The following is a 22157-nucleotide window of genomic DNA, read 5'->3' on the forward strand; positions in this document are numbered from 1 at the left end:
AGAAAACCCATACCCACGCAAGTCTAGAAAATGTGACAAGTCTAGATTGTCTCAGCTTCAGGTCTGAAAATGAAGAAAGTCTCAGGGCTCCTTTTCATTATATTATATTTTCTTTTACTATGAACTTTTTTCAGTAAAATATGTTCATTTCAGAGACTAGTTGTTAGTCTATCCCTGTCCAAACCATGACCGATCCCTGCCAAATCGGTTATGCGTGGCCACAGTTGCATCTATGATTCGCTCTTCATTGCGACGATAAACCCTCTGCCGACCATCATGGAAGGACAAATTGAATCTGCTTTCATCTGTGAAGAGCACACGATACCATAGGCGCTGATTCCAGGGGCCAGCTAGGCATATGATGTCTAACTCAAACGCGCCTCCCTGTGACGTGGTGTTACAGCGGAGTCCAGCTGTCCTTAAACGGTGCTCCTGGATACCCTTACATTGTTAACATTGAAGTGTTCTGTCTGAAGATCTTCTTCGTTAAGGAATGTGTTACGTAACACCGTGTTAATCGTGTGCCTATCATCTCGGACTGTTGTGACTCTGGTGAGACGTGGTCGACGTGCATATTCCACGGATCCATTGGCTTGAAATCTGTCACAGTCTACCAATAGCACTCTGCCTCACAGTAACCCGGGCAGCAACCTGCCGCTGAGTTTGACCAGATTCCATAAGGCTTATGACCTAAAAATAGAAAAGTTGTTTAACAAACTATCATTAAAATTTGGACACAGTTCACTATTTGTTACGAAGGAGGACTGCAAAGGGAGGAACAGCCAGGTGTAAGTGAAGCACGTGCACAAGTGCCGACAAAGTCATTGATTCATTAACCCGTGCTGTGCCGTCTCCATCATTTCTCACACACCTGGCTGTTCCTCTCTTTGCACCCCTCCCTCGTAACAAATAGTGAACTGTGTCAAGATTTTAATGATAGTTTGTTCAACAACTTATTTCATTTTTAAGACATAAATTCTGCAAAAAAGATCACAGAGTTGGTCTGATGTTTTGATGATGATCAGTGTTTCAATGAGTACTATATGTTCAGTAGTTTCCGAGATAGATTGGGGGCGGTGGGGTAGCCTAATGGTTAAAGCGTTGGCTCGTCACGCCGAAGACCCGGGTTCGAATCCCCACTTGGGTACAATGTGTGAAGCCCATATCTGGTGTCCCCCCGCCGTGATGTTGCTGGAATATTGCTAAAAGCGGCGTAAAACCAAACTCAGTCAGTCAGTCGAGTTAGATTGCAATTCATCGGTCCGATTTTGAGCCAAACGGACTATATACGTCGCGTGATTCGTGGACGAAAAGTTCAACTGCAAAGACAAAAGTCCTATTTGCGAAAAGAAAGTATCCACAAGTACAGTCCACGAGTACGGACGTTGTCACCACATTATTGTGTTCTATCAGTTGCCAAAAGATGAATATATTTGTTCATAACTGACTTGTTTATTCCCTGTAGACAATCAGAAGTGTGTATTAATATTACAGCTGGACACTGTTAACTAGCAACAAGGGGGAAATACTATGTGTATACAACTAACATTTGAATGGTACAGACTGGCAAGAACACAAGAATCATTATTGGAACTAATTAGTGAGGACACTGTACCTCGGGGGAGCCAGCGATAACGGTAAAGCATCCCACCGAGTCCTTATGGTAATACTAGCAGTTGAAGAGTTCACATCGGGATATATGTTATAGCTGAACAGTGGGCATCCTGTATACGTTCGCATATGCTATTTATCTCACATTCGAATCTGTCAATTTTTCGATATGTTCTTTTAGAGGGTGTATGCAGTGACAATGAGCGTTGCAACCCCATTTGTACGAAGAAATATAATCTGGATTATTTACTTTTGGTATATGTCGGCACAGAACCACGTTATAGTGACTTCGGAAATGGAAATGAGTATGGCAATGGTTTAATCAATAGATGTGGGTACCGTCTTACATCATCATCATCAACCACATACCTGCCTGTCAGTGGTCCTGGGTTGTCTCAGTTACACACAGGGCCGTTACGTTCTCCGTGCGATACACTCATTCACTCACACCTCAACACGTGTTCACCTGACATAGCCTTTACTTTCTCCGTGCGATACACTCTCTCACTCACTCACTCACACCTTAACACGTGTTCACCTCACAGACCAATTCAACGACAGTGACAGTGACTAATTACAGCGGCATTGCCTCGATATATACTGGAAGTAGATATATTAAACCCGGTGTTTCCAAACACCTAGGTGTCTGACAGCTGTTCAGCCGAACCAGAGTACACGACCAGCACTAGACTACTACGTCAGGAATGTTTCCTCCGACGGTTGGGGTCTTTCACCATCTGCTTGTCCGCTGGAACCTTGCTGTGTGTACGGCGGCTGAACCCTACTCTCAGTCGTGGCGCGCTCTGAATACTAGTACATCATTATTCACAACGTACTGCAGGGAACTCCAGGACTGAAGAAGACATAGAATGTACTGCACTGCCCGATATACAGACACCTCCACCTCTGGGGCTCACGGTGGGGCGGGGCATGAGACATAGACCATAATAACCATTTTAAAACAATGTCCGTATGGTTTTATAAATGTGTCTGAGCTTCATTTATGAACACACACAGCAATGCTGTTTTATTGTCCGATAATGTAAAACTTGTAAACCATCAGGTGTCTCGTTTTATTACATGAATTTCAACCAAACAATCCCGTCTCATGGTACATAGTTCCAATCTTAGTGTTTGAAGTGAATGTATTGAGGGTTAGTTGTTTCAGGAAAACATTAACACAAATCTTTGACAAATACTGCGAGCGCCGTCATATGCCGTTGGGGTGTGGTGGCGATACGTCACCGTCATATGCCGTTGGGGTGTGGTGGCGTAACGTCACCGTCATATGCCGTTGGGGTGTCACAACTCCACGTCTGTTCCATTTTGTCACGACAAACACAGGGGCTCTGGAACGCGGGACGGCCATGATAAAGTATTCAAAGGAATCACATTTGTACTCTGAAAAAAACACAAAAACATTTTGTAACGGTAATCTACTTTCATTTGTTGCTGCTGATAAAGTCAATGTTGTTCTGAGAACAATAACTGCAGTCTCGGTTGCACTCAGTGACAAGAAATATTACGTGTGACAAATAAAACAGATTCGTGAGTTAATGAATGGGACATTTATCAAACTGAATATGTTATACTAATGTGACACTAATATAACTGTAATATAGCAGTGATATATCAGTAATATGCTCATATAACAGCACATTACCAGTAATATAGCTTACATAAATGTGCGTTAACAGTAATTTAGCTCATAGAATAGAACGCTAACAGTAATATAGTTTACATAAAAATGTGCATTAACAGTAATTTAGCTCATAGAATAGAACGCTAACAGTAATATAGCTTACATAAAAGTGCGTTAACAGTAATCTAGCTCATAGAATAGAACGCTAACAGTGATATAGCTTACATAAATGTGCGTTAACAGTAATTTAGCTCATAGAATAGAACGCTAACAGTAATATAGCTTACATAAAAGTGCGTTAACAGTAATTTAGCTCATAGAATAGCACGTCAACAGTAATATAACTTGCATAAAAGCGAATTAACAGTTATATAGCTCACGTCACAGCCTATTAGTTTACGATAACACAGCTTATGTAAAAGCACGTTAACAGGTATATAGCTTTGATAACAGCGTTAACAGTAATATAGCTTGCATAAAAGCTCGTTAACAGTAATATAGCTTTCATAAAAGTGCGTTAACAGTAATATAGCTAACATAGCAGCACCTTAACAGTAATACAGCTTACATAAAAGTGTCTTAACAAAAATATAGCTTACACTATAATAGCACGTTAACAGTAATATAGCTTACATGAAAGTGTGTTAACAATAATATAGCTTACATAATAGCACGTTAACAGTAATATAGCTAACAGAGCAGCACATTAACAGTAATATAGCTTACATGAAAGTGTGTTAACAATGATATAGCTTACAATATAATAGCACGTTAACAGTAATATAGCTAACATAGCAGCACATTAACAGTAATATAGCTTACATAAAAGTGTCTTAACAATAATATAGCTTACAATATAATAGCACGTTAACAGTAATATAGCTTACATGAAAGTGTGTTAACAATAATATAGCTTACATAATAGCACGTTAACAGTAATATAGCTAACATAGCAGCACATTAACAGTAATATAGCTTGCATAAAAGTGCGTTAACAGTAATATAGGTACCATAGCAGCACATTAACAGTAATATAGCTTACACAAAATTGCTTGAACAGTAATTTAGCTCATATAATAGCACGTTTACAGTAATATAGCTACCATAGCAGCCCATTAACAGTAATATAGCTTACACAAAATTGCTTGAACAGTAATTTAGCTCATATAATAGCACGTTAACAGTAATATAGCATTGATAACAGCGCGTTTAAAGTAATAGCTTACATAAAAGCGCATTAACGATTATATAGCTTACGTAACAGCCTATTAGTTTACAAAAAAAACAGCTTATGTAACATCGCACTAACAGTAATATAGCGTATGTAACAGCGCGCTAACGGCATTATAGCTTATATAACGCGAAAGCACACCAAACTCGATTAAAAGAAACAGAGAAGACGTGTTTACTTCGCCGGATACAGAAAATAAGAGACTGTGTTATTTGTCCAGTTCATCCACATCGGAACTTTCAGACTTTGAACAAGCCTCCGATATTATGGCAAGTGATATGCAGGACGATGGTCAGTCACATGAGAGTGGTGCTGGACAATTCATTACTCAGGTGCTACTGGCCCTCAAGAATGAGGAGGTGTTGTCTCTGATAGGCTCTGCTGTAGGGGAAGCCATAAAACCTACAATAAAACAAGAGATCTCTCTTCTTGTTGAAAAAACAAACAATTGGAAAGTGATGTCGAAGAACTTAAATCCAAAGTAACAGAGAGAGATGAAATGATCGAAACTTTGTCTGATAAACTTGACCGGGCCGAGCAATATGCAAGGCGAAATAATGTTCGAATAAGGGGAATCCCTGAAACTGAGGGGGAGAAAACCGATCAGCTGGTCTTCGAGCTAGCCGAGTCTATTGGTGTTGACATATCACCTCGAGATATAGACATCAGCCACAGAGTCCCCAGGTACCCACCCACACCCCAGTCCCAACCCAGGCCTATTATTATCATGTTCCTTAGCAACGCTACAAAGCGGCAACTCCTGGCCCAGAGATCCAAGCTCAAGTCCATAAACAGGAGTAAGTCATCTAAGATATACTAGTATGTCAATGAAGATCTTACAAAAACCAGGGCACTCTTAGCAAGAAAGGCAAGGAATCTGCTTCAAGAGAAACGAGTTGAATCCACTTGGGTCACTGGTGGGGTTATTCTCATCAAGATGAAAGATGGTACCCTGAAGAAAGTGGCGACTAATTCTCATTTTCACGATGTGTGTGAGCAAACCAGGCTGAAAATGTTTATCAACCTAAGTCAGGATCCTTCAGCTAACACATCTATGTGATCTCCCACCACAAACATAAATAGTGGGATAATCTGTACGAGCTGACTCTAAATACTGTGGAAACAACAAGTTGTGACTGTTGATACAAACCACCAATGATACTATGTGTATATAAACATGTTGCTTGGGATAACCTTCAACTACATCCCTCAGCTAACACATCTATGTCATCTATTACAAACATGAATAGTTGGATATTCCATACCAGCAGATTCTAAAAGCTGTGGAATCTACAAGTTATGATGTAAACCATCAATAATACTATGCTTTTTCAAAAATTGTTGATTGGCAAAACAGGTTTTATCTCAACATCTTCCCGAATCTACAGGTTTTTTGTTGATAAAGCTGTGTTATATCTAACATAACACTTGAATGACTCATTATTAATCAACATGACTGAATTGACCTTTTGTACGAAACATGCCCATCCTATATATATGTGCAGAACATTGTGTGTGTACATACTTAATGTACACTGAGGATCATGTAGTCCATAATTATGTGTGCAGACAAATCGCTGTCTGCAAGTAGATGGTGTGTAAAATACAAACATGCAGAAACATAAACATGTGAATGCCAACATATCTTTATTGTCAGTTATTGTCATTTTTCTCGCACTAAGTTATATCCTGATAATATATTAATATATCCTACTCCAAAGATTTGATAATCCGAATGACGAACTAGCCCATGCATACTTTACTATGGGAAATTGTTGTCTTGCACTAAAAGTGCTGTACACTGTATATTCCTTTGAATGTGATTTATATATGATTGGCTTCTCATTATATTTCACAACGTGTGTAATATTCTCTCTGAATTTTATTTCTATTTCTTTAGCTTAGTATATTACACAAAGGGCTGATACTTTCCCTTAAAAGCAGTATATATATATATATACTTGCTTATTATAGTATACCGAGTGTGTAATATTATCCATTAAATGTGAATCATACTTTATTACCATTCAGATATTGACGATCAGACTCTTTGTGCCTGTTAGATTACTACAATATAGTCGTATTCATATAAAAGATTAGAATATGGGTCTGCATTTTCAGTTAACAGATTATCATTTTAAATTAAATTGGATCAGTTATCAAAATTGATATTTTCGTTTACTATCACCCACATATATGACAACTTATTGTTACAAACTAATACGTATAGTATTTCTTTGCATCACAAGTTGAGGTATCCAACTATCCACTGCTCAAACACCGATCACAACCTGTTATGAAATGTACAACATGTGAACGTAACGCACGTGCAGAACGTGTCTCTCATGACTCGATTGTTTCACCACCGACTGCGCCAGACTTAGTATAGTTTTGATTCAATATTTTTATATGTATACTCACTCTCATTGATTGGTTCTAACGTTATTAATTTACAAATTTAGCGTGTAATAATTTCCCCGAATGTAGTTTATATTTATTTAGATTAATATATTACACGAAGAGTTGATAGTTTCCCTGAAAGCATTGTACATGCTTGTTTTTGCTTATCGTTATGTTCCACACAGAGTGTAATATTGCCCTTGAAATGTGCTTGCTATATCATATTTTTGTTACAACATTCAGACAAAGATGATCAGCCTGGTGGCACCTGTGATATTGCTACAATTCAGTTTTAGTCATAAACAGGACTAGAATACCGGTTTGATTTTAAAGTAAACAGTATCTCACACAGCTTAAGGCAATTCTCATTAACAGATTATTATCTTAAATCAAGTTTGGGTCATCTATCTAAATTGACATGTTCGCTTGCTATCATTCACATAAATGACAAACTTCTTGTTATAAAACTAATACTTACAGTATTCTTTGCATCACAAGTTGGGGTATCCAACTATCCATTGCTCAAACACCTGTCACAACCTGTTAGGAATGTACAACATGTGAAGGCAACGCACGTGCAGAACGTGTCTTTCATGACACGCGTGTTTCACTAGTGACTGAGCTAGACTTGATGTAATTTTGATTCAATATTTTTATATTTATGTCCACTTTCAATGACTGGTCCTGAATTAATTGATTTACTTATTTGGTAATTCAAACCCGTGGGGCTTCTTCTTCTTTTTGTTTTAAAAACTCAATGAGTATTATCATTTTATTATTTTTTCTTTCTTTTTGTGTTCATTTTGTAAAAGCTTTCTTTGAAAAACATGACCAATTTTCAACAAAACATTTTCACAATTATCTTATTTCGGGTGCACGTGTGCTTGATGACCTTTTGGTTTCACAATGTGATCCCACTTTCGGCTTTTCTAAATCTTTTGTAGATACATATGTTACATGTCTGTTGACATAACGCAGTACAGGCAGGCAGTGGGATGCTTTGCAGTTACACTTCATGCAAGAAATGCATATAATCTTCAGGTCTATATATTTTATTTTAACTTTAGATGCTTGTATCAACCGTCTATTTCCATATTTATCACCATCCTTTTACTTTGTTGCGGATATATTCACCCAAACCCAGGACCAAATAATGATAGAAACCTAGAGATAATACATCTCAATGTCAGAAGTCTTAAAGATAAAATTGACATCATTCATGCAGAATTTTTAGACTTTGAAGTGATATGTTTAACAGAAACCTGGCTGAATGATAATATTAATAGCAATGATATACTAATTCCCGGTTTTCACATTCCATTTAGAAAAGACCGTTTAACACGAGGCGACGGCGTGGCCATTTATGTCAAAGAATACTTATGTGTAGAGAGTATGGAAGCTTTAGACATTGCGGGTCTTGAAGCGTTATGGGTAAAAATTAAATGCAAAGCTAGAAATTATCTCATTGGTACATTTTACCGCGCGGACAAAAGTGAACAATATTGGGATTTGATTGTTCAATCAATTGATATGGCGATTGATTTAAACATGTTCACTGTTATTGCCGGTGACTTTAATATAGATATTCAAAATGAAAGCAACATTAAAATTGAAACGCTAAAACGTTTGTGTGGGATAAACCAGATCATAAATGCACCAACACGAATTACGCATAGCTCTAGCACTTTAATTGATTTGATTTTTGTTACCGATGAAAATAGCGTGCTTAGCTCAGGCGTACTCGATCCTATATGCAGTGATCATTGTCCAATTTTCGTAACGGTAAAAGATAAAATTTCCAAAACTGATGTTGTTATTAAAAGACTTGTGTACGATTTTAAATCTATGGATAAAGAGTGTGTTCAAAGACATCTTAACGAAATTGATCAAAAAGAAATATTTTCCTCTGGTAACACTGACACTGCAGTAGAAATCCTAACGGAAAAGATAAAGTACATATTAAACATCAGTACACCAAACAGACTGGTCAATGTTAGAGCTAAAGATCCCGTATGGATGAATAGCGAAATCCGTTCTGCAATACGGAAGCGAAATCGTTTTCATAAAAAAGCTAAAAATCGTGTTGGGCTAATTTCCGATTAGTCAGAAACAAAGTTGTCAACTTAACACGCGTTTCCAAAAGAAAATGTGATTAAAAAATTGATGATAGGATAAATTCCTCGGTGGGTACAAAAACATGGTGGCGTTTGGTAAAACAATATATTAACAAAAGTCTGAAAGTAACTACTTTCCACCAATCATATCAAATGACATTATCTACGACGACCCCGTAGACATTGCAAATGTTTTGAATGATTTCTTTGTGAGTCAGTCTACAATAGAAGATCCAGATTTACGACCTCCCCAATGTAATTTTGAACTTGCTACAGACTCACTGAATGTAGTCAATCTTACACTTGATGAAGTTCAAGATATTCTCCTCTCTCTCGATCCACCAAAAGCTACAGGATCAGATGGAATAGGAAATAGATTTCTGAAAGTCATGGCGAAAAGTTTAGCTCCCGTATTAACAAAACTATTTTATATGTCTCTTCAAAATTCACTTTTCCAGCCGTCTGGAAGGAAGCGTCAGTCATGCCCCTCCATAAAAAAAATAGTGTAAATGAATGTTCCAATTACAGACCGGCCGCACTTACGAGCTGTTTGTCTAAAGTTTTAGAAAAATGTGTTTTTAAACATGTATTTAATTTCTTTAGAGACAATGATATTTTAACCAATTTACAATCGGGTTTTATGCCAGGCGACTCTACCGCTAACCAATTAACTTATTTGTATGATTTCATAGCGAAAGGACTTGATGAAGGTAAAGAGGTCAGAGCTGGTTTTGTGACATTAGTAAGGCATTTGATAAGGTATGGCATAAGGGCATCATTTCTAAACTTAAAAGCTATGGCATTGGTGGATCACTTTTGAATTGGTTTGAAAGTTATTTACAAAACAGATCACAAAAAGTCGTCATTAATGGATACAGTTCCGATTATAAAGCTGTACTTGCTGGCATCCCACAAGGTTCCGTATTGGGACCCTTACTTTTTATTGTATACATAAATGATTTAGTAGATGGTATAAAAAGCCACATACGTTTATTTGCTGACGACACCTCACTTTACGTAATTGTAGATGATCACGATACTGCCGCATCCTGCCTGAACGATGATTTAAACCATATCTCTAGCTGGGCAGACAAGTGGCAAGTTACCTTCAACCCTGATAAAACCGAAACAATCAATTTCTCTCGTAAACATAAAAAGGACACGATTCCGACCTTGAACATGAACCAAACGCTGATACGAGAAGTGGGAAGTCATAAACACCTGGGTATAACTCTACAGAGTGATTGTGGATGGAAAACTCATATTGAAGATATTGTTAAGAAAGTTAGCCCCATGATAAATTGTCTTCGAAGTTATAAATATCGCCTCTCCAGAAAAACGCTAGAAACCATGTACAAATCGTTTGTGATGCCGATATTTGACTATTGTTGTCATATCTGGGATAATTGTACAAATGATCAGTGTCTTATTCTTGAACGGTTACATCTAGATGCACTTCGTACAACATGCATGCAGTTCGTGGCACTAGTCATCATAGGTTATATATCGAAACAAAGTCTAAACCATTAAAAGAGAGGAGGCGCGACATTAAAATAATACATTTTTACAAGATGAATAACGATCTCGCACCTGACTACCTCTGTGACCTTGTCCCTAACTTTGTCTCCGAAAACAGTCAATATAATCTCCGTAATAAATTTAAGTTACAAACAATAAATTGTAGGACTAAAATATATGAAAAGTCGTTCCTACCTGACACAATTAAAATTTGGAATTCATTACCTGATAATTTAGTATTCGCTAACTCAATCGGTGAATTCAAATCTCTGCTTAAAAATGATGAATCAAATAATTATCTAGATCTAAATTATGGCAGTCGATTCTGTCAGATCGTACACTGTCGACTTAAGCTCGGCTGTAGTGATTTGAATGCGGATAAAGTAAATAGACACATTTCTAACAACCCTGGATGCGCTTGTGGATACCACAATGAAGATACTGTTCATTATCTTTTTACATGTAAGTTATACACTGCTATTAGAAATAATACCTACTTCTATGTAAATGGCCACAATCTCCAAACTGTGTTATACGGAATACCTCCGGCAAACAACAACGTCAATAAGAACATAATAGAGTCCCTGCATCAATACATCTATAAGTCTAAACGATTTGACAAATTATACTAACAATTATATGCAATCAATTAATGAAGTGTAGCTGCAAGCTCAATGTTTATAAGCACCTACAACGCACATATATGATTTAATTTGTCGGTTTTTGTATCCAGTTCTTGTGTATTTGTTTAAATGATATATGTACTGGTGAGGTATTGATATAAGCAGAGTTCTGCTTGTTTACCAAACCAGATTATAAAAATATGTTTAAACCATAACGCGTAAACAGTAATATTAGCAGCAATGTAGCATTAATGTAACAGTAATATCGTTGTAAAATATCTGGAACATACCGGTGGTAATATCGTTGTAAAATATCTGGAACATACCGGTGGTAAGATCGTTGTAAAATATCTGGAACATACCGGTGGTAATATCGTTGTAAAATATCTGGAACATACCGGTGGTAATATCGTTGTAAAATATCTGGAACATACCGGTGGAAATATAACTGTAAAATATCTGGAACATACCGGTGGAAATATAACTGTAAAATATCTGGAACATACCGGTGGAAATATAACTGTAAAATATCTGGAACATACCGGTGGAAATATAACTGTAAAATATCTGGAACATACCGGTGGTAATATAACTGTAAAATATCTGGAACATACCGGTGGTAATATAACTGTAAAATATCTGGAACATACCGGTGGAAATATAACTGTAAAATATCTGGAACATACCGGTGGTAATATAACTGTAAAATATCTGGAACATACCGGTGGTAATATAACTGTAAAATATCTGGAATATACGGGTGCTAATATAACAGTAAGATAACTGGAACATACCGGTGGTAATATAACTGTAAAAATTTCTGGAACATACCGGTGGAAATATAACACATAAAATAACTTGAACATACCAGTGGTAATATAATTGTAAGATAACTGGAACATACCGGTGGTAATATAACTGTATGATAACTGGAACTGGGCAGTTAGAGGAACAAGTCATGATTTGATATATAAGGAAACTAACTCTATGCCCCTAGTTGACCGTAGACAAATTAGCAAGTTATCATTATTTTACAAAATGGTTCATCATATGACACCAGTTTATCTAACTGATCTACTGCCCGAAAAAGTATCACAGTTAAGTGACCATAGATTAAGAAACAGTAATAACATTCAAACTATAAGATGTCGTAGTGATTTGTATAGCAACTCGTTTTTACCTGATACAATACGACAATGGAATGATTTGCCTGAGAATATGTACGATATTGAAACCATAGGCCAATTCAAAAATGCATTCCAATCATCAAAACCACCCGGTGGTAATATAACTGTAAAATAACTGGAACATACCGGTGGTAAAAATGACTCCTGAAACCTGGAAACCAGCCGTATACTGGGTAATTTGGGAATCCAGTTGGTTTCCATTCACTGAAACTGAGTAACTGAGTTTCCAACTAGATTCCATTTTGGATTCTTTGATTTTTCTATTTCTGTAAATGGAAACCAACAAGAAACTAAGGTTAGAGGTTTCTTGTTGGTTTCCATCCCTGGAATTTGCAACTGAAGTTTCATTAAATGGAAACCAACATAAAACCAGAATATGTAGTTTCATGTTAGTTTCCTGTGCAAAGTTTTGAACTGAGTTTTTTAAAATTTGCAAGTATTTGGCATGAAGTTGATCATCCTAGCATTTCATATGATGGGGAATTTTGAAAATCTAAATAGATGGATGATATTCTACGATGAGTAACAATTTTCACTGTAGTAATGAAAAATCTTAAACGTCCAAAAGTGAAATTTGAGTGGAAAATCGGTTTAATTAATTTTGCTTTAGAATGTGAAAGAGTATAAGCATTTAGGAAGTTTAGTATAATGTAATTCAAACAATTGTCAATCCGGTACATACATTACGGATTTCTCAATAACTAGAATATCAGGGAATTTTACTATGAATAGAGGTTGTGAGTAATGTTTACCATTAAAAGCATTTAAAGTTAGTATGCTTTGACAGTGAGTTCAAGTACTTGACAAACAATCAGTGTCATGTCATTTGTATGTCGGTGTCTGTGTATCGGCTTCCTTGGGGTTGTCTCGTCTTAACGGGCACCTATTATCAAAATTAAATTGCTGTAGAAGTAATGAGTCGGTAATCCGTGGGCACGCGCGAACTCGTGACATTTTATAAAAGCAATGGTTTTATGTACTGAAGTGGTCGTTTTCGTCTTTTATGTCTTGAAATCACAACCAAATTGGGTCAGATAATGTTTTCATACCTGCCAATCGAAAAGGGATTAGGTATTTGTTATTACCCACAATGCCCCTACACACAATTGACGCCATTTTGTCACTTGATCTCATGAGAAGTTGTTTTGGAAGTGGGCCAAAGTGTCTCCCGTTATTAACACAACAAGGAACCCAGCACAATGAATTATTCCTTTTCCTGTCCAAGTTATCTGAATCAAGAAAATGGCAATGCGAGTTACACTAGAAGCTTTGGAGGCTCGGGTACGTGAAAACTTGAAGACAGGAGCAGTCGTCGATCGCGGAGGGAGAAAGGGAACATTCCACGACCATGTCAGGTACAGTGTAAATTTCTTGAATTAAGCAATAGCTCATGTTATGTGTAACGTTTAGCAATGCGTGTCGAAATGTTGGCAAGTGATATGGCTTCCTGTACTTAGTCAACTCAAGAACTCGATTGTGATTTGGATCAGGTCACATACGACTAAATGGTTCATTATTTTAATGTATGAAATATTATCTTTGCAAGAACAATATGAACCACAAATATATCCAGCAATGTCACGACTCAAGATAACTTCCAAACGTACATTGTATTTAGAAGTATTGGAATATTAGAAAATGGAAGAAATCCAATGATTGGAAGTTCTATTTTAAAGTTTTAGAGTTACAAGACAGCCTATGACCCAAAAAAACGACAATATTTTTCCGCCAACTTTTAAGACGATATTTATCATGATACTATTATGCTGTTGAGTGGATAAATTGTCAAAACAATATTTTTGGAAACTGTTTTTTAAACTGTTTTCAAGTCAGTATAGATAGATTACTGATGTATGAGGTTATTTAAGTTAATCATCTGGTGTAAAAAAATTTACACTTAGAATGTCAAGATATTTAACTCTGAATGAAGAGATGTGGATTTTGTTAGATCCACAAAAGAAGTTTGTAAAGAAACTTGGATATATAGAACGTTTAATAGCATATGTTGGGGATACATTGATGTACATTGCCAACCTAAAATTATATGAACTTGTTAATTTTGCTTCTTTTGATATTATCATATCTACACCATCTTGCAAATTGATATATATTCTTCTATTTTCATGCCTTATTGTTATCAAGAGTACAATATCACTTAGAAAGTTCCTGATTTCCCCCTTAATTTCTACATTTCCAGCATTCCATTGGGGCAGTGTTGGAAAAACTGAAGATGACTAACTGATCTTGACCTGCAACAGGTATGTGTAATCCAAACCCTTCAGTAAATGATGTACATAAACTTATCCAAATAATGTAAATCCTATGAATCAGAAGAATACACAAAAATTACACAACCACTTTTTTCGTTACTTCCAACTGGAAATATTTTCCACTTATACACATCTCCTTTCACTTAGAAACAGTTTGGCGGTTTTGGACGAACAAGAGGGTTCGTTCACCTAGAAGACAAAGAAGAGGGAAAGCAGAGGCCTTTGTCCGCAAAGAACAACAAAAGATTCAGATGTGTAAGTAAATTCTAACCGTTCTCAATTCTAATGTTACACAGGTTAAAATCTAAGGAAAACCCTATTTGAAAAAAAATCAAGTTAATGTAATTTCTTGAAAATGTACACTGATATTCCAAAGACCTTTCAAAATAAACACTGTTTAATACGTGCAATGTAAAATTAGAAATATGCAGCTTAAAGAGTTTTAAATAGTACATAGTAAAGCGCCAATGTACACTATGTTTTGGTCTGGATATATTTCACCTTGCACACATCAATTAACAACACCCCACTGAATAGTAGCTGCAAACACATTGTCAATAGCAGTATGAGATATTAGTTATGGAGGTCCGCCTATGACCCCATTCAATTTCTTGTCTGCCAGAATGACCCCACATTATTTTGTAAACCCAAAAATTTCTTTCACATTATTTTCAAAATAATGGATAATTCGTAGTTCTATACATATAATATCAAAGCAAAATGTATGTAACATTCAGAAAATAAGTTATAGCTTTCACATGAGAATTTCTCGGAAAAATAGGCAAAGATAGTATGCATTCCTAAGAGATTTTATTAATTCAGTGTCAATGTTTTCTATAAGTCACAACTGTTATGTAGTGAAAGAAAATATTTTTTTGTCAGTCATCAAATGTCCAACCCAAGCTAAGGAAATATGTCCTTCTCTCGCTTGTCTCTCTACTCTTACAAATTTCACTAAGTTCTTCTGCGATTGAAAATTTTATTATCACTTTTCAGGTCAAATGATCAGTTTTGATTTATTGAACTTCGTGCTTATTGGACAGTGGTTACAGTTTATTTTTCCTCAAGCTTAAGGAACATTGGACAGTTTTCCCTTCTCCAGCTAGCGATATTGTTGACGAATGCTTGTTTGTTCTGACTGTTTATTGTTTTCTAACTTTCAGAAGCTGGAAAGCAGGAAGAAGGTCCTGACAACGATTGACTGGCCGGAGAAGAAGAAGCAGAAAGTTCTTCCTCTCTTGGGGAAAGAGTTAACATTTCTCAAATTGGAAAACCAAATAATATGGATTCATCTACATTGATGAGTTTAGGAAAAAATTCCATACTCACTGTTATATATTCCCTTATTGCTTTTAATTATTTATGCATTTTCAAAAATCCAGTTTTTATTAATGTGAACATTCCAAATATCATTTGTTTATCAGCAAATTGTTGAATGTAAATAAACCTATCATGACTTTGTGTTTTATTCTGTTATTTGTCATCCTGACGGTTTTACCATTGTGCAATTGTATAAAATACCTGATTTGGTATGTGTGTTGCATGGAACACAACCTCTTTTCTGGAGGAGCGGGTAAGGGGCCGGCACAACAGATTCAGTTTCATGGAAACCAGGTTATAAGCTGGGAGCTAGGTTGGAAACAACAATAAACTAAGCGCCAGCAGGAGCCTCCATGGACGAGTGGGTAAAGTCCCGACATGGATACCATCCAGATACTGGTGCAAAATGTAGTTTCAGTTTTAATGGAAACTAGGTTATAACTTGGAAACTAGGTTGAAACCTACAACAAACTAAAACATGTAAACCAGGTTGAAACCTGCAACAAACTAAAACATGGAAACCAGGTTGAAACCTACAACAAACTAAAACATGGAAACCAGGTTGAAACCTACAATAAACGGAAACCAGGTTGAAACCTACAATAAACGGAAACCAGGTTGAAACCTACAATGAACGAAAGCACGGAAACCAGCTGGATCCGGCTTGGTGGAGTGGGTAATGAATCGCACTGGAAACCAGCCGGAAATGTCGCAAAATTCAGTTTCTGTTTTCATGGAAACCACAATGAAACTTTTGGAAACTACATGGAAACCAACTGGAAATGGTGGTTTCCATGACGTTTCTTCTCAGTTTCAGTGTTCCGGAAACCAACTTATTTTTGTAGTGAGTAATATACAATTAATACAAAACACATATCATAATTACATCAATGTCGCAATAATACCATATTAACCATCAAATTCCAGCTCGTATGGGACGCCACATACATACCATGACAGCTTCAAACTTCAACTCAACATACCGTAACAGCGGGGATACATATCGCTGATGTAATGACGCATTTTCTGACAGAAAGGTCTCAGTTTATAAAATCTTCCTGAACCAAAAGACCCGTGAAGGTCCGGGTCTATTAGAATAGCCCTTCAGCAACCCATGCTTGCTATAAAAGGCGACTATGCTTGTCGTAAAAGGCGACTAACGGGATCGGGTGGTCAGGCTCGCTGACTTGGTTGACACATGTCATCGGTTCCCCATTGCGCATATCGATGCTCATGCTGTTGATCACTGGATTGTCTGGTCCAGACTCGATTATTTACAGACCGCCGCCATATAGCTGGAATATTGCTGAGTGCGGCGTAAAACTCAACTCACTCACTCACTCACTCCTGAACCTAAAAGACAACAGCAGTTGTGAAATATGTATAATTATTCAGTTTAGACGAATATAAAACCCGTAATAATAACGTTTTCCTCCTGTAAGAACAAGTACCATACCATCCGCATCGTACAGCTGTTGATTTTCAATAACATTATTCATCAAACACCGTACCTTGCAAAGATGAAATAGTGTTCAACGTTTTGATGCAATTATGGCACTTATATAGCGGCTTCCGTCCACGTGTGTGCGTGTGCGCGTTCGTATTCGTGCGTGTGCGTGCCAGACTGGGTAACAAAAATAATTTTTGGTACGATTTTGGTGTGACAGGGTCAGGTGTACAACCATCGTCCCTCCGATCCCAAGACGGATGCTCTCTCCACAAGATCGTTCTGCCCACCAGACTGTCATTACATATGTTTAGCGACCTCTCTAACTAACTGCATTTTTCTGTATCCAACTGTACATCAACATTTTAAATCATCACTCAAATCCTGGAACGAATACTCATTCAATAGAAATGGTAACCAAATGACTGTCTATGATGGTTTCACTCCGTCTCGTTACAGGTGCTATGATAATCTATTACATCCTTTCTATAATATGTGTTACTCTACATTAACCAATAACACGCTTCTGCATTGTCTACATGGTTAGGCCTTGTTAAGCACAGAACCAAGAGATGTAATTGTAGCTTTCATGTCTCCAGGCGAGACGATCACGTTGCGAGACCATGCTGAAGTAGATCGATATGACGTCTCGGCGGTGTTTGGAACTTACATTGTCTCTGCAATGTCGTCAGTTGTGCATGTAGAACTTTGGGCTTCATGTGGATTATGCTGGATTCATAAGGTGTGGAAACATTCACTGGATCTTGTGGAAACATAGCAGAACATAAGGCTATTTAATCTGAAATGTTGTGCCTGTCATTATCGTCTCGTGCGAAGATTGTTCGTCTGACAGAAGTAAACTGTTCCCCAGTTGTTGTGTGGTCTCTCTCTGGACTGTGTGGAGACAAAGCGATGTACCCGGAGCCCACTAGTTACAGCATGGACACACATCACCCCGGCTTCTGGAGACAGAGGGTCATTATTGATGAACATCGTGATTATTCAGCAAGGACGACTCTTAAATCTATTTCCTGCAAAATACGCTCACGGGTTTCAATTTGAAACAAAACAAGAAGTATTGTGTTCTACGGAGTTTCAATAAAGATTTCCGTCATGGGTACATCTATTTTCACAATCGACATGTATGCGATCTCTTCCCAAGTGGTAGAGAGTGATTACTTGCCCAGAATAGTCCCGCGCTCTATTCAGTCTCAGAACATGTTATTGTTGCCATGTCTCAGATGTTTTCAGACATGGCCTCATCTGGGAAATACTTACATGTGTTTCAATGACACTCGCTGTCTGACCTCTTTGTGTATACGAATCGCCATTGACAGTCTGAAAACATTTCCTGTTCTTACCATGTTCATGAGATGATTTCCATGAGGCATTACATGGGTTCAACTTTTGAAGGAGGTTTCTCCGTAAACCATGCCATTACAGGAAGTGGGTGGTCATCGTGAAGCAGTAAATAGGGCTTCACTTTACAGAAAGGGGTGGTCACCGTGAAGCAGTCAATGGGGCTTAGCTTTACAGGAAGGGGTATTCACCGTGAAGCAGTAAGTAGGGCTCAACTTTACAAGAAGAAGGTGGTCACGGTGAAGCAGTAAATGGGGCCTTTACTTTACAGGAAGGGGTGGTCACCGTGAAGCAATAAATGGGGCTTGACTTTACAGGAAGGGTGGTCATCGTGAAGCAGTAAGTAGGGCTTAACTTTGCAGGAAGGGGTTATCACCGTGAAGCAGTAAATAGGGCTTAACTTTACAGGAAAGAGGTGGTCATCGTGAAGCAGTAAGTGGGGTTTGACTTTGCAGGAAGAGGTGGTCACCGTGAAGCAGTAAATGGGGCTTGACTTTACAGAAAGGGGTGGTCATCGTGAAGCAGTAAATGGGGCTTGACTTTACAGAAAGGGGTGGTCACCGTGAAGCAGTAAATGGGGCTTGACTTTACAGAAAGGGGTGGTCATCGTGAAGCAGTAAATGGGGCTTGACTCTACAGAAAGGGGTGGTCACCGTAAAGCCGTAAAAGGCCTTGAGTTAGCAAGAAGAGGTGGTCACCGTGAAGCAGTAAGTAGGGCTAAACTTTACAGGAAGGAGTGGTCACCGTGAAGCAGTAGATAGGGCTTGATTTAGCAGGAAGAAGTGGTCACCGTGAAGCAGTAAGTAGGGCTTAACTTTACAATCAATCAGGCATGAAGGCCAGAGGCCCATATACAAAAGAAATATGTATGATATGTACAACATATACGACATGCGACACGTTACATTGAATCTCTTCTCAATATAAGCGCGTAATAAATATATAGAGCTACCTTATATTGTAATAGAGATGCTTTACATGAAGGTATTGAATACAGTTTTGTAGCATTAATATGTGATTGTGGCCATTGTGGAAAATACAGTTGCCTTAAATCATTATATGCAGGACAAAGAAATAGAAAGTGTAATTCATTCTCTACAGTATTACAAAATGGACAGAACCTTTGTGATTTTATAATAGATGAATATCTTCCTTGATTGATTTATAAATCATTTAGGCCAAGTCTCAGGCGCATGAAAACATTACGAAGCTTTTTACTACGTAAGTTGTATAGATAAAACTCAGGTTCAAGTAAAGATTTAAACTCAGGCTAACAATCATATCTTGAACTTTCATATAAAGATGAATGCCAGTCTTGTTTAAAGATATCGATAGCCCTGGTACGAAAGAGTTTGATAAATGCATTAACGTCGCCCAGGGTTTGGGATAGCCAAACAAACCCAAAGCCGTATCTAAACAATAGATTACGAATACGGGTTGCCCAAGTATTTTTACCAATATTATCAAGATGGACAATCATGTTGTAGGTATTTTTGGGCAGACGATGTTCTGGCATATTTATTAATTTACACCAGTACTTTAAACAGCGAGAGTAAGAAATTATGTACAAAGGAAATCTCCCACATTCACCGTACACCATATTATTAGGGGTAGACATCCCAACATTTAGAAAACTTTTACATGGAAGAAGGTGAACCTTTTCAATGGCATAAAATGCCTTATTGCCCCAAATTTCAGACCCATAAAGAAGAATAGGCTGTACTTGGGAATCAAACAATTTGAAAAATATATTGGGACCAACAACCCCCAACTTTGGTATAACAGAGAGCAATTGAAGTAGGGCCCTTTTCCCTCTAATTGCCAAATTAATAATGGATTTATTCAGATTTAGTGTATGTGTAAACAGTATCCCTAGATATTTGTATTCGTTAACAACAGTCATACGTTCACATATAAAGTACCACTTTTCTGTAGCTGCCGTTGGACCACCCTTAGGAAAAACAACAATTTTGTTTTTTTCAAGATTAACATCAAGTCGCCAGTTATCTGAATAAGATGAAAGTGTATCAATTTGTCTCTGAAGGCCAATAACAGTACTTGACATAAGGATCACACCGTCGGCAAAAAGTAAAATAAAAAGTGCAACAAGATCAGGAAATAATTGAATGCCATGTCAGCCAGATTGTATAAAGTCAAAATATAGTTCGTTGATAAAGAATGAGAAAAGTATGGGGCTTAGAACACAGCCTTGTCGTACACCAGTGGGACAATCAAAATAGTCACTGAAAGCATCATCACATCGAACACAAGACTTTACATTTGAATACATTGACCTGATAATATCAAACATTTTCCCTTTAAGACCCCTATTTCTAAGACATTTCCACATTTTATCTCTATCAACAGAATCAAAAGCCTTTCTAAAATCAGCAAAAGCTACATACAATTTTCTTTTACTAAAAGCTAAACATCGCTCAATAACTGAGTATACAGTAAAAATATGATCAAAGGTTGAGTATTCCTTTCTAAATCCAGCTTGTGAATCTGGAATCAAGTCCCTCATATTTGGCCACTGTGTTAGCCTATTATTGATAATCGATACAAATGTTTTACCAACAACACTTGTCAGAGAAATCCCCCGATAATTGTTAGGGTTATTTATGTTTCCATTCTTAAATAATGGAACAATTATTGATTTAGCCCATTCAGATGGAAAACATCTAGAATCAAATATCCGATTAAAGCTTTTAACTAGAAACGGCATTATCTCAGGCAAGGCAGTTTTGATCATCTCTGAAATAACACCATCCACACAAGCAGACTTTCCAACTTTAAAACGAGATTTAGCATCAACTATGTCTAATTCTGTAATAGGAGACTCAAGTAGAAACATATCAACATCACTAAAATCGTCACATCCATTATCTGTATCTATTGTGTCATCATGTGCATCATAGATAATATCGTCCTTAGAAAAAAGTCCCTGAAGTGGCAAACCATTCTGTTTGTGATATACTTGATACGGGTTGGGAGCCTCTTTGTAGGGTGCGAATATTTTGCCAAAACAGCCTTGGACTGTGGAGGGTACTATTTAGTCGACATAGCCTTGAGTTTTGCACTCCACGCTTAAAAGCTCTACAGGAACTCTTATACTTATTTCTAATTTTACAATAGCTCCTACGATTCTGCTCAGTGCGACAACGCCTAAACCGCTTAAGAGCCTTCCCGGATTCCGATCTAGCTACATTACACTCCTTGTTAAATTTAAGTTTACGATTTAAATCACCTTGTCTAAACTGTCTCCTCATACAAGATGCCGAATCTTATATGCACTTTATGAAATTGTCTATGCCCTCTTCAAGAGAAGTCTCCAATTGACTAAATATTGACTCATTATTGGCATCCAAAATTTCTTTGAGAGAACTTATAAATTCATTCTGCTTAGAAGCATCCCATACAAATTTACTAAACCTA

The 22157-nt window shown here is 37.2% G+C and overlaps 1 long non-coding RNA gene across 1 annotated transcript; it reads right to left on the minus strand.

Moving 5' to 3' along the window:
- Positions 1-2665: 2665 nt before the first annotated feature.
- Positions 2666-7793, minus strand: LOC124263625. Its single transcript, XR_006894897.1, has 2 exons — positions 7363-7793; positions 2666-3012 (listed from the first exon to the last, which is right to left on the minus strand). It is a non-coding gene; the product is annotated as an uncharacterized LOC124263625 (long non-coding RNA).
- Positions 7794-22157: the final 14364 nt, after the last annotated feature.

The sequence above is a fragment of the Haliotis rubra genome, unplaced genomic scaffold (assembly GCF_003918875.1).
Source record: "Haliotis rubra isolate DU_JTF1 unplaced genomic scaffold, ASM391887v1 Scf890, whole genome shotgun sequence".
Taxonomy (NCBI): domain Eukaryota; kingdom Metazoa; phylum Mollusca; class Gastropoda; order Lepetellida; family Haliotidae; genus Haliotis; species Haliotis rubra.